The sequence below is a fragment of the Coturnix japonica genome, chromosome 2, assembly GCF_001577835.2.
Source record: "Coturnix japonica isolate 7356 chromosome 2, Coturnix japonica 2.1, whole genome shotgun sequence".
Taxonomy (NCBI): Eukaryota; Metazoa; Chordata; class Aves; order Galliformes; family Phasianidae; genus Coturnix; species Coturnix japonica.
The window spans coordinates 12758933-12770293 of NC_029517.1; positions in this window are offsets into that span (position 1 = coordinate 12758933).

The following is an 11361-nucleotide window of genomic DNA, read 5'->3' on the forward strand; positions in this document are numbered from 1 at the left end:
TAGTCATATCCTTGTTTTAAGTGCCTTTTTATTTTAACAGATGTTCACTTTTTACAGTGCTATTACTGAAGTTATTTATTAAATAAAAGTACCTTAAAATACTTGCATACTGTCTCTTTGTCTTGTAGAAGTAGATCTCATTTAGAACAAAAAATTAAGAAGAGAACGATGTCTGACTGGGCAAGAGATAATAAAAATTGCAGTAATATGAAGCATGTCCTTTAGATCAAATTAAAGAGGTTGGGTAAAGCTGGTCTTGGGGAAAGAACTTGTATGTACAAAATGCAGAGGCCGGAGTGCTGCACAGAGCTCATCACATGGACAGCTGATGCGAAGCTACAGCACGCGTGCTAAAGAATCACTATAATTTGGGATTGTTCTACCAAATGGGCTGTTTGGTTCATTTTGTTTTGTGACACACGACAAATGAGAAAAATAATGCTTTGTTTTTAAGAAAAGAAAAGCTAATGAATGGGGCTCTGTTTTAAAAGTTGTGCTCACTATTTTCAATCTGAGGGCGGAAGCAGCCCAATTTCCCTGAAGCACGTGTGGCTGAAAAACAGTTGCACGTGTCCTGTTCTGCACCTCTCCCCTAGAGAGGCAGCTGGAGATAGGAGCCAATTACTGGGCAGCCCTGGTAGTGTAAGGCCATTTACTGCTGGTGTCTTAAAGCGGTGCAGTCTGCACCCACAGCTGGAGCAACACGTGCTCAGGTGGCAGTGATTGAGGAGAGTGAAGGTGCAAGAGCCAACAGCTGGATAGACCAACCGTGTGAGCCCAGTTGCTGCAGGGATGAACCCTGCATTCATGTATTTCCCACTAATGGGCCTTCGTTGTGCTTAGCCAGAAAGGGGAAATAGGGTGAGGCTGTTGGTTCTGTTTGTATTTCTATGAGTGCAGGTTTGGGTGATGCTTTGTGTGTGTTTATGCATGCGCTGTGTGGATGTTCTCTGTGTGTGCACACTTGCAGGGTGTATGCACTTAGGCCCACTACTGGTTGGACTTGGAGCTGCAGCAGCCTCGCTTCCCTTGAGCTACTGGAGCTGGAAAAAGGTATGTTTTTGCTTGTTGGCGCAAACGAGAGCCAAGTCACAGATCGGAAGGAGCCTGTTTAGGCTGATATCATTCCTAACAAAATCCACAGTTCTGCTCTGAATTGCTTCTTACTTTGTGAGCGCTCTCTCTTGTACTGCCATTCCAAATGGCACCTAAACAGTCTGAGAACGGCTCTTAGTCTGACCAAAACCACCGAAATTAAAAGTGTGTAAATCCTGAAAAACAAAAGTACTTTTATTATCCCCTTTTCCAGCACTGCCCTTCCAAATGGGTTATATGTTTAACCCCTGTGAAGCAGACATTATCTTTTCGTTTGTATCACAGTGCAGCTGAATCTCATTCCAGTCTCTGGATCACATTATGCTATTTTCCCATCTCAAATGTTGCAAATAGCAAAAAGGAATGTAGGACTGGGAATGACCCCAGTGAAAGCACTCAGAATTGTCTTTAACTGGAGTCCCCTGTAAGTCATTAAATAATACGAACCATGTAGCTCTGTTACGATGCAGTCAAGTAACATGGGGAGAAGGCTGCATCAAGAAGAGCTGTGTGAGAGCAAGTTCTAGGCCTCTTTGAGTTCTCTTCCTTGCCTTGTGACCTGTTCAGTGATCCTGATTACCAATACCAGACTGACTGCTCATCTTGCTCACCTACTGCTGGGTTACATTCCTCTGTGAAGTCACTGCCCTCGATGCTCTTACTGCCATCGCCATATCCCGGATGGCGTTCCCTTGTTGAGCCGTCTACCCTTGCTGTGCCCTGGCTCTATATTTACTGTTCTCCCATGTTTTCTTCTTGACTTCTTATTTTTGATGCCATTGACCTTTCTTGCCTTCCTGGCACTTTATACCCACTAGACTTGAAGATGGCTTCTCTTGTTCCAGCTCATTCCAAGACAGTTCTTTTAGTTCTCAAGTCTTTTTACTGTTTTTCCACTCTCATTATTCCCCAGGGCAGCGTCCATAGCCTTTTGCTCATCTTACATGATGTACTTTCTTTATGCGATTTCACCAGCTGACACATCTTCAGTTATTGTCTCTATCTTAATGACTAATAAATCAAGCTTAGCATCATTAATTGTTCTTGTGATATTCCCCCTGTCCTTCTCTCAAATTGTGTCATTTCAAGGTTTTGTCAGCTTTAAGAAAACAAGTGAGAAAGAGCTGTCCTTCTTTCAGAAAATGTCAGCATCACTTTACTTTCCAAATAAGTCTTTCTGGATACTCAGGTAACTCATCTCAGCGTAGTGTTACAGTTTTCCTTCATGTTATTCTTAAAGGAAAAAAAAATAAATAATAAAAAAAAAAATCTACATTTGGGGATTTTGCTGTTTCCTCTTTTCAGCATCTCTAGATGTTTCTGTCTTTCATTTATCTCCAGTGCCTCATTTCAACTCAGTATCATGGAATCATAGAATGGTTTGGGTTGGAAGGAACCTTGATGATTGTTTAGTTCCATGTCCAGCTTTCCATCCATTGGGACTCCCAAGTCTTTCTTGTTGGGGTTTTTCTCAAGGAGCTCATCTCCCAGTCTGTATTCATGTCTCGAATTGCCCCAGCCTAAATGCAGCACTCTGCACTTGGTCTTACTAAACCTCATTAAGTTCTCACGGGCCCATTTTCAAGCCAGGTCCCTCTGGATGGCATCCCTTCCTTCTGTACTGACTGCACTGCTCAGCTTAGTGTCATCAGCAAACTTGCTCAGGGCTCGCTTAATCCATCTAAGTCAATAAAGACGTTGAAGAGCACTGGTCCCAAGGCAGACCTCCTGGGGACACTACTCTTGGCCAGCTTCCACCTGGATGTAGGGCTCTTAACTATGGCTCTCTGCCCACAACCATCCAGCCAGTTCATTAACACTGAACAGTCCACCCTTCAAATCCATCTGGCAATGCCAGTGCGTGACTGGCAGTGAAAAACAAGGCAAACACCTCATGAAGTACCTCAGCCTTTTCTACATCCAAGGAGGTCTGTTTTTCCTTTCCATTTATCAGAGGGAGTATGCCCTCCTTTGCTTGTCTCTTGTGACCAGTGTACCTAAAGAAATCCTTCCTGTTTCACTGTTTAGACAAACACGAGCCCTCCCTGCTGTCTTTATGAGAGGCTATAGAAAGAAACCCTTTGAAAACTCTTGATTTGTTAGTGTGCCCTTGCCATGACACTGTCCTATCCAAATTCTTCCTCTAGCTTTCAGTTCTCTTTGAAACCATTCATGTTTTCAGAGCTCATGTGACATGGATCTACTTATATAAAATATATAGACAAAGCTTGCATTAGGTAAACTACCTACTTAACAAACTGAAGAAATACCTGAGCTGATCATATATTAGTCATGCATCAAGAGAGGCCATCTAGCACTAGTCAAGTACTACCAGCAATAGACTCATTTTAGAATCTGTGTTGAAGGCAAAAAGCCATTAAGCAAGCACTAGATAAAGCTCACCGCTGTAAGTGTTCAAAGAAGCTGTCTCCTGTTATTGTTTCTGTTACATTTAGGAAGACAGAAATATGTTTCTGGAGGGAAAGAAATCAAATAAAAAAGATTAGAAGGACTAAAACTTAGTAGTATTATTTGTGAGGAAACAAAGATCTGATAAAAACTAAGAACGCAACCAGGACAGTAATTTTCTTCATATTTGTAGCATCTATAAGCAGCTCCTATTAGAGTACCAGAAGCCAAAAGTGCTATGGTAAAGCAGACTGATAGAGCCAGTAACATTTTTGTTTTGTGCTATTAAGATTTGTGTAAAGCAGATGTTTAAGAACTAAGTAAACCAACACCAAACAAATACACCACAGTAGTTAATGAATATTATGTAAAAGGAGAACTGAGGAAGGAAGGACATGGTTACAATCCCCTTTCCTGTAGTAGCAGTGGCTGTTTCCTGCCATCATCAAGGTGTACCATGGGTGTGTAAAGGTAAGTGCTGTGTCTGACTTAAATGCTTACTGCAGCTTCACAGGCAAATGCAGAAAAACTGTTCCTGATTCATCAGACTAAACTGCTTTCTTTGTCCATCGGGTCACGGGTAAACCTCTTTGCTTTGATTTTTGGAAAGATTTTAGTATTTTTTTCTGACAGGCTGCTGGCTACAGAAACTAAAATGTTCATCTCCACAGGCACAATTAAGGCTGGGGTGGGAGATCATGATGGAAATTCTCATTCCCGAGAAGTGTCAATGTGATATTGCCCATTTCTGGTAAGGAAAAGCAATAAAAACAGCATTAGGCATGAAGAGCAGCCCCAGTTATATCAGTACATCAGACCAATATAAAAATAGTCCTTAGATGCTGCAAATGGGTTTTGTGTTAATGGATATATTGCCTACAAATGAATAAACTCATTCTTTCAAGTTCATTTTTCTTAATAACTCCCAGCACATTTTCCTCTTGTTTTAGGCCTCCCTGAACAATGCAGAACCATCCAGTACATCCCTTCCCCTTCTGGGTCACTCCTGGTGTGAGGTGGACAGGCACAGTAACTTCCTGTGTTTTAATAGGTAATAGGTAATAACGTGGCTATCCAGCTGCACCAGCCTGTGTGCTTCAAGGACAGCTTCAGGTCTGAGGGAGGTCCCTATGTGGTGCTGTCACCTGAAATCTGTGAAGAAAAACTTTGACCCTAATGTGGTGTTAGAAAGTGGCATTCCTTTATTCCTCATGATACGCAGTTAAGAAATACATACGCAGTACATAGGCATAAGTATTCAGTCTCCTTCAAGGACTCATTAATATGTGCTAATGTCTCTTTGGGCATGCTCAGTAGTATTGAGGGTGGTCGAGTGCCTTCCTACTTCTTCCCCGTTTTCCACCATCAGCTTCATCACCATGAGCCCTGTCCAACTTCCAGCTGCTTCTCCCCAATTTGGAAAGCTTCCACCTCTTATTAGGCCATAATGGGCAACTTTTAAAACAATAGTTGTGGAATCCAAGGAGGATGTCCTTGCACTTATAGAGGCAAAAGATAGAAGCATGCAATTATGATTCTAGCACTTCTTGTGAGGCAACGGCTTGAGGGGGCACGAGTGCCAACGGCCGGCGCCTGGTGGGCCCAGCGGGGAAACAGCGAGAGGAGCTCGGCTACAGCCAACCTGAAGGGCCGATACCACAGAACCTGCTTCTAACGTGGAGGATGGGGAGAGCAATAAGCATTACTTCTGTAATGGAATATCCTGCTTTACAACCTGCTTAGGTCAAGTATAAACTAACGTTTCAAGGAGAAGCTTGAGATACAACGGTAGAGTGTATTTTAGCTGAAGCAAAATTTAACTAGGGGTTAATGTTCTAAAAATACAGATATATAAACACCCACAGCTGTGTGTGCTCATTATATTATATATTTTCTAAGGCCATGAAACCAGATGAACACAATCACTTTTTAAAAGGTACTGACACCAAACAACTTGTGAAAACACACTGATGGTGTATTTGTGCTTCACAAGTAATACAGTGAGGAGCATAATCATTAGCAGACTACTAGGCTGAACTATTGTGTAAACAATGAGCTTGCATATAAACTGTATGTAAATATGTACTGTTGGATGGTCAAATCTTTTTGGGTTAGGAAATAGCATAAATAAATGTGCTCACCAAATGTTAATTCCCACTAATTATCTGTGCTTTACACATCTTTCTTGAAGAAGAACCCTCAACTTGCAATTTAGCATTCCTCTAAAACTGAGCCTTCTGTGTTGTTTTTCTTTTGCTTTTATGTGAATAAGCCTCTCCAAATACTCTAAAAAGGATGGAGATACGGATGTATGCTCTGCTCTCTCTGCCTCCCTCCTCTAGGCTTTTAATCAGTGCAAATGTTTTACCCTACACAGATTCTGAACAACACTGGTGTGTTCGGACTGGCCTCGCAGATGGCTCCTAGTAACTTGTTGCTGTTTTCTACCCATTGAAACCAGAAGAGAGGTCATGTATCTTTTCAATGTTTTCACATCTGTTTGCTGATAGCAAATGCATAAATTGACTCCAAGAACTGCAGATTAATTCCAGGCTCTCAGAGAAATTTCTCCTTCTTAGTCACTGCACTTTGTTTTTCTCTTCCTAATCAAGTTCTCTTTGTCTTCTCTAACACACAGCTGCCTAGCAGATAGGCATTCCAATCAGACTGCACCTGCATGCTCTCCACACATTGGTGGTTGAACAAGGAGAATCTCAAACGTTATCCACAATCTTAGTTTTAGCACTACAGTAGCTTTTAATACCATTAACAGAAATGTTAGAAGTTCTGCTGAGCTCTAAGTCCTCAGAATAAACTACCATTTGGTTGGCCAGCAGCGCTATAGAAACAGCTGTTCTAAGGATCTGATGGCTGCAGTTCTCACAAGAGGCAGTAGAATAAGTATCTAATTAATGTGTGGTAAGTGCGAGCTCTGTGGAACTCTACCTATAGATACAATTTCCCTTAAATTAATAAGTTGTAGAAGAACTGAATGTGGAGGTGAAGCCAATATTGCGCAGTTTACAGGTAGAAATAACAGGCACCTAGTGGTTTTTATTGGACAGATGGGAATTGGTTTTTTTCAGGAGCTCATTTTGCCAAAATCTGATGGCTGTCATAAAAATAGCAAATCCACATCATTATATCAGAGAGGTTCTGCTGCCAAATTCCAAGTCCCTTCTCCAAGATGTGGTGATACTCGCCCTTAGAGTTCCAAAATCTCAGAACCGGGGAAATCATTAGACATTACAGAAATGAAAAATATTGATGGCTTTTAAAGATACAGCACAAGTTCATCACGTTTATTTCCAGTGACTAATCAGCACTGCAAACCCTATGCAAACACAAGCTCTGGAAATGCCTTTCTCGCCACCTGTCAGAGCTGAGCACGCACACCACAAGGATCACCCTATGCTTGACCTGTTTCCTGTATTCTTCCCTGCTGTCATTAGCAGCAGCAGCAGCCTGCCATGTCATTTCACTTTCTTGCTGTTCTTACATTCTTGTGATACTAAGCAATATTTCCATAGCAAGACTACTCCAAATAAACAAGAAAAGCATTCACTGATCTGCATGTGGCCTAGATTCCCGTGCTTTCTTCAGTTCACACTAATTGCATGTTTGCTAGGCTTTCACATCAAAGAAAATATTCCACTGATGCAGTGAGAGCTCTCCTGCTCCCTTCCACCCAGAACCACCTATTTATGGAAGCACCTTGCTCTCCAAGCTTCAAATTCTAGTTTCTTCTTCTATGTCACTTATATTAATGGAAATGATAAGCTGGTCTGTCGCAAAACACATTTTACTTCTTAAAGGAAATGGAACCAGGCCTCTGAACTTCTCCTGTTTTACACATGTGGTGAAATTCATATGAGAAAGCATTCATTTTATGTGAACCCCTGAGTAGCTCAGGGTATGATCCCAACCAGACAAACGAACTGTTATTGCGGCAATAAGGCCAGAAAAAAATCTAATCCTAAAATCAATGGCAATTTGATAGAAAATAATGTCAGTAATAAAAACTTTAAAGTTCTGAAAGTAACAGAAGTTCTTCACTATTGATCTACTTTTTGCACAATTATTTTTCTTCAGTGTGGGTATTAAAATGATGTCTCTGTCTTAATGAAATTAGAAAAAGTGGAATACAATTAGCTTCATACATGTCACTGTAGGAGCTCACAAAACTGTGACTGAAGTTCAATATTAATTATGCATACAGCAGCAGACTGACAAATAGGACTGAAACTGGCTGGCAGGTTCAAAAACGAATGTACAAAACTAATTTCCTGTGAAACCTGCTACAAAGTCCTCTGAGAGCTTTGAGGGGGGAGCTGTACAGAGCTCTGGACCCTACTGTAATGGAAATGAGCTTAGGGAATGAAAAGACAGTGTTAGCCATGAGAAGAGAGAAGATTCAGAAACACTAAAGGGAATGGCTTACTCTGGGGGAGGTCTCTAGGCGGCATTACTGTGAATGGGAAACACATCTTGCTGAAATTACACATTTCTGAGATTCAGAAGCACCAAATACTGCTCACTTAACAAGCAACATGTATGGTGACGAATCAGTGGTTTGAAATAGATGTCAGATGCTGCCCAAGTAGCAATATCCCTCGAGACAGAAAGCCTCTGGATACACGGACAGATAAGAAAGCTCAAAGATAAAGTCTGTCATTCACTTGTAGCCATTTAGTAATGATACTTGAACACATTTGTATACTGCATTGTAACTCTCAAGTCTGATACTCTTGATCAGTTTCATATGAAAAATAATGAGGTCCTTCATATCTGAACTGGTCAGAACAACTGTAAAGAGGCTGACAAACTGCTCTTTATTTTTGAGTTTATTCAAGGAAAGGGTAGATGGACATGGCACTGAGTGACATGGTCTAAAGCAGCCACAGGCATGGGCTGATGGTTGGACTGGGTGATCTTAGTGGTCTTTCCAACCTTAATGATTCTTTGATTCTATTATATCATTAGAGAAAAAAAAAATAATAATAATAAATTAAAAAGTATTTTCTTGGCAATGAACAGTACAGTAAGTAGTAGTAATAAAGTATATCAATGAGAAAATAGGTGTAAATTATATATTTGATTGTGGGATCATGCCAGTTTGATCTACAGTTCCTTGATTTTCCTCATTATTTGCTGAACTTGTTGCTGCAAAGATCCTGTGATGAAAAATGGTGTTGGCTTAAAGTACTGAAATTACAAGTACTGAAATAATGAATTAGAATGTTATACACAATTCACTGAATGCTTTTAGCTTAAATATTGCTAATATTTCATGAATTATATACATGTAAAATGCATGCGTTACAACAATCTAATATTATACTTACACTAAGGGCTCCACCTAAACACTTGCAAGGCAATTGTACACAATAAAAGTGCTAGCGAACTCCTGAGCATTATTATAAGAATGAGGAAGAAGAAACAAATTAGTTTACAAGCAAATTCACAAGTCTGGAGAGATCCAATAGTAGAATTGCACTGAAGATAATGATGTTTTTTATCATATTAAACCTTGTCTAATACCTTCCAAGAAGTGCTAACAGTTTTAGGATGGGTTTTAAGATGGATGAGATAAAATATTCTTATTTTTTAAAACTGCTAAAATAGAATATTCTTAAGATTTCCTGTCCTTCAGCATGTAGTACTTCACTTGGGAAAGCAAACCCTTTACTCACAGGCTTTCTAAAATATCTCTTTTTTTTTTTTCCACTTTTCAATTAGTCCTAGGAGAATTCTTAATACAAAACTTCGCTCCTTTTTTCTTTCTTTAAATATGTTAAGCTGTTAATACTGGAGCAGTAAAGTTCATTTGATTTTATGTAGGTTCAGTGGTGCCCTGAGTCTATTTGCTGTGTTGTTTAATAGGTAAGGAAATTCAATGTAGTGTCAATAGGTTAGCTAGCAATTGATCAAATGATATCCAGTTAGTAATGGGAAAGATGTGTTAAGAGTGAGAAGAACGACCTTTGGCTCAGAAAACTAAATTAAAGTAAAACGAAATAAACACAGGTAAGATGCTTTTGTGCACTGGCACAAACATTTTTAACTTTGCTCTGACAGGTGTCTTAAGTCTACCTGAAATAAAGGTCTATGCTAAAGCTTGATAAAAAAGCTTGATAGAAGAGCCGTCTTGTGTAAATCAACTGAGCTCAATTCCACTGTGTGCTCATAGCTGTTGTGAAGTGATTTACATGAAAGTATTACCAGTCTTATAAAGTATTTCTAAGCAAAATGAATCATATTAGTTCGTAATCCACTTTAATACTTCACAATAATTATGAGGACATACAAATGGTGGTGAAGCTACCTAATGTTTGTGCAAAGCTTTATCATCAGATAAAGCACCACCAGAGCGTGGCCAGCAGGTTGAGGGAGGTGATCCTCCCCCTCAACTCTGCCCTGGTAAGGCCTCATCTGGAGTACTGTGTCCAGTTCTGGGCTCCCCAGTACAAACAAGACAGGGATCTCTTGGAAAGAGTCCAGTGGAGGGCCACAGAGATGGTGAAGGTCCTGGAGCATCTCCTCTATGAAGAAAGGCTGAGTGAACTGGGTCTGTTTAGCCTTGAGATAAGAAGACTGAGAGGGGACTTGATCCAGGTCTATAAATATCTGAGGTGTGGGGGGCAAAGTGGTGAGGCCAGACTCTTTTCAGCAGTGTGTGGAGACAGGACAAGGGGAAACGGGCAGAAACTGGAGCATAGGAAGTTCCGCACGAATGTGTGCAGGAACTTCCATACAGTGAGGGTGACGGAGCACTGGAACAGGCTGCCCAGGGGGGTGGTTGAGTCCCCTTCTTTGGAGATATTCAAGACCCGCCTGGATGCCGACCTGTGTGACATGGTGTAGAGAACCTGCTTTGGCAGGGGGGTTGGACTCAATGATCTCTGGAGATCCCTTCCAACCCCTGTGATTCTGTGATCCCCATTTCTTCACGCCGAAACAAAAAATACTGCATGTCATCTTGCAAGAATCCATTTAACTTTGTTAGCTTATAGCTGACACTAAAGACTCCCTGCTTGTTCTCCCAGTGCCTCTCATATAAATTATCTCTCTGTGCTGAAGTGTTTTGGTTATTCCTAGATATCCCAAGCAACAAATATTCAGTAGGTATTTCACTGGTTTTTAACATTCTGTTTTCATAGCAAGTAACTGTAGTGCACACCTGAGTATCATCATCCACTTCCACACAGCTGCAAGGCTCTCATATGGAAGTTTTTTGTATTGTATTTGAAATAACGTTGCTGTGTGCTGCAAAACACAGGAGAAAGGACATCAGGTTCCACATTAGAAACAGAATGAGGGGATGAGAAAGCTCCAGTCCAGTTAGAATTCAACAGTCAATACTTAGGTGCAAGAATCAGGGAAACAACTGTGGAACAGGCCTGGAGAACGGAGGTTTCAAAGCTGTAATAGGTACGTGTCGTTCACATTATTGTACCAGGCAATAGTAGCACTGGAGATGAGCTGCAGCGCCCTTCACATCTTCAGTAAGCTTGTGGTTGCTGTCATGTACATCAAAAGGGTAAAGAATTTCACTCAGAAGAGAATAGCTCACTAATTAAGACTGGAACTGAAAAGTCTGAGATATGATTTCATTACGGTTTGAGTCAGAAGTCAGTTTTTTGGCACTGGAAGGCATGTCAGATCCCTGTGTAATAAGACCATGTTCTAAGCATTCCAGCCTCCTGGCAACTCTAGGGCATTTGCTAGCTGTTCCAGCCACCAAGATGAAAACTGTCTGTCATCAGCTGTAGTTATTATCAGTGTCAAGCCAAACTATTGAGCCAACATAAAATCAGTGGTGCATGGATGGACAAGAACCCAGACAGGGAAAAGTGA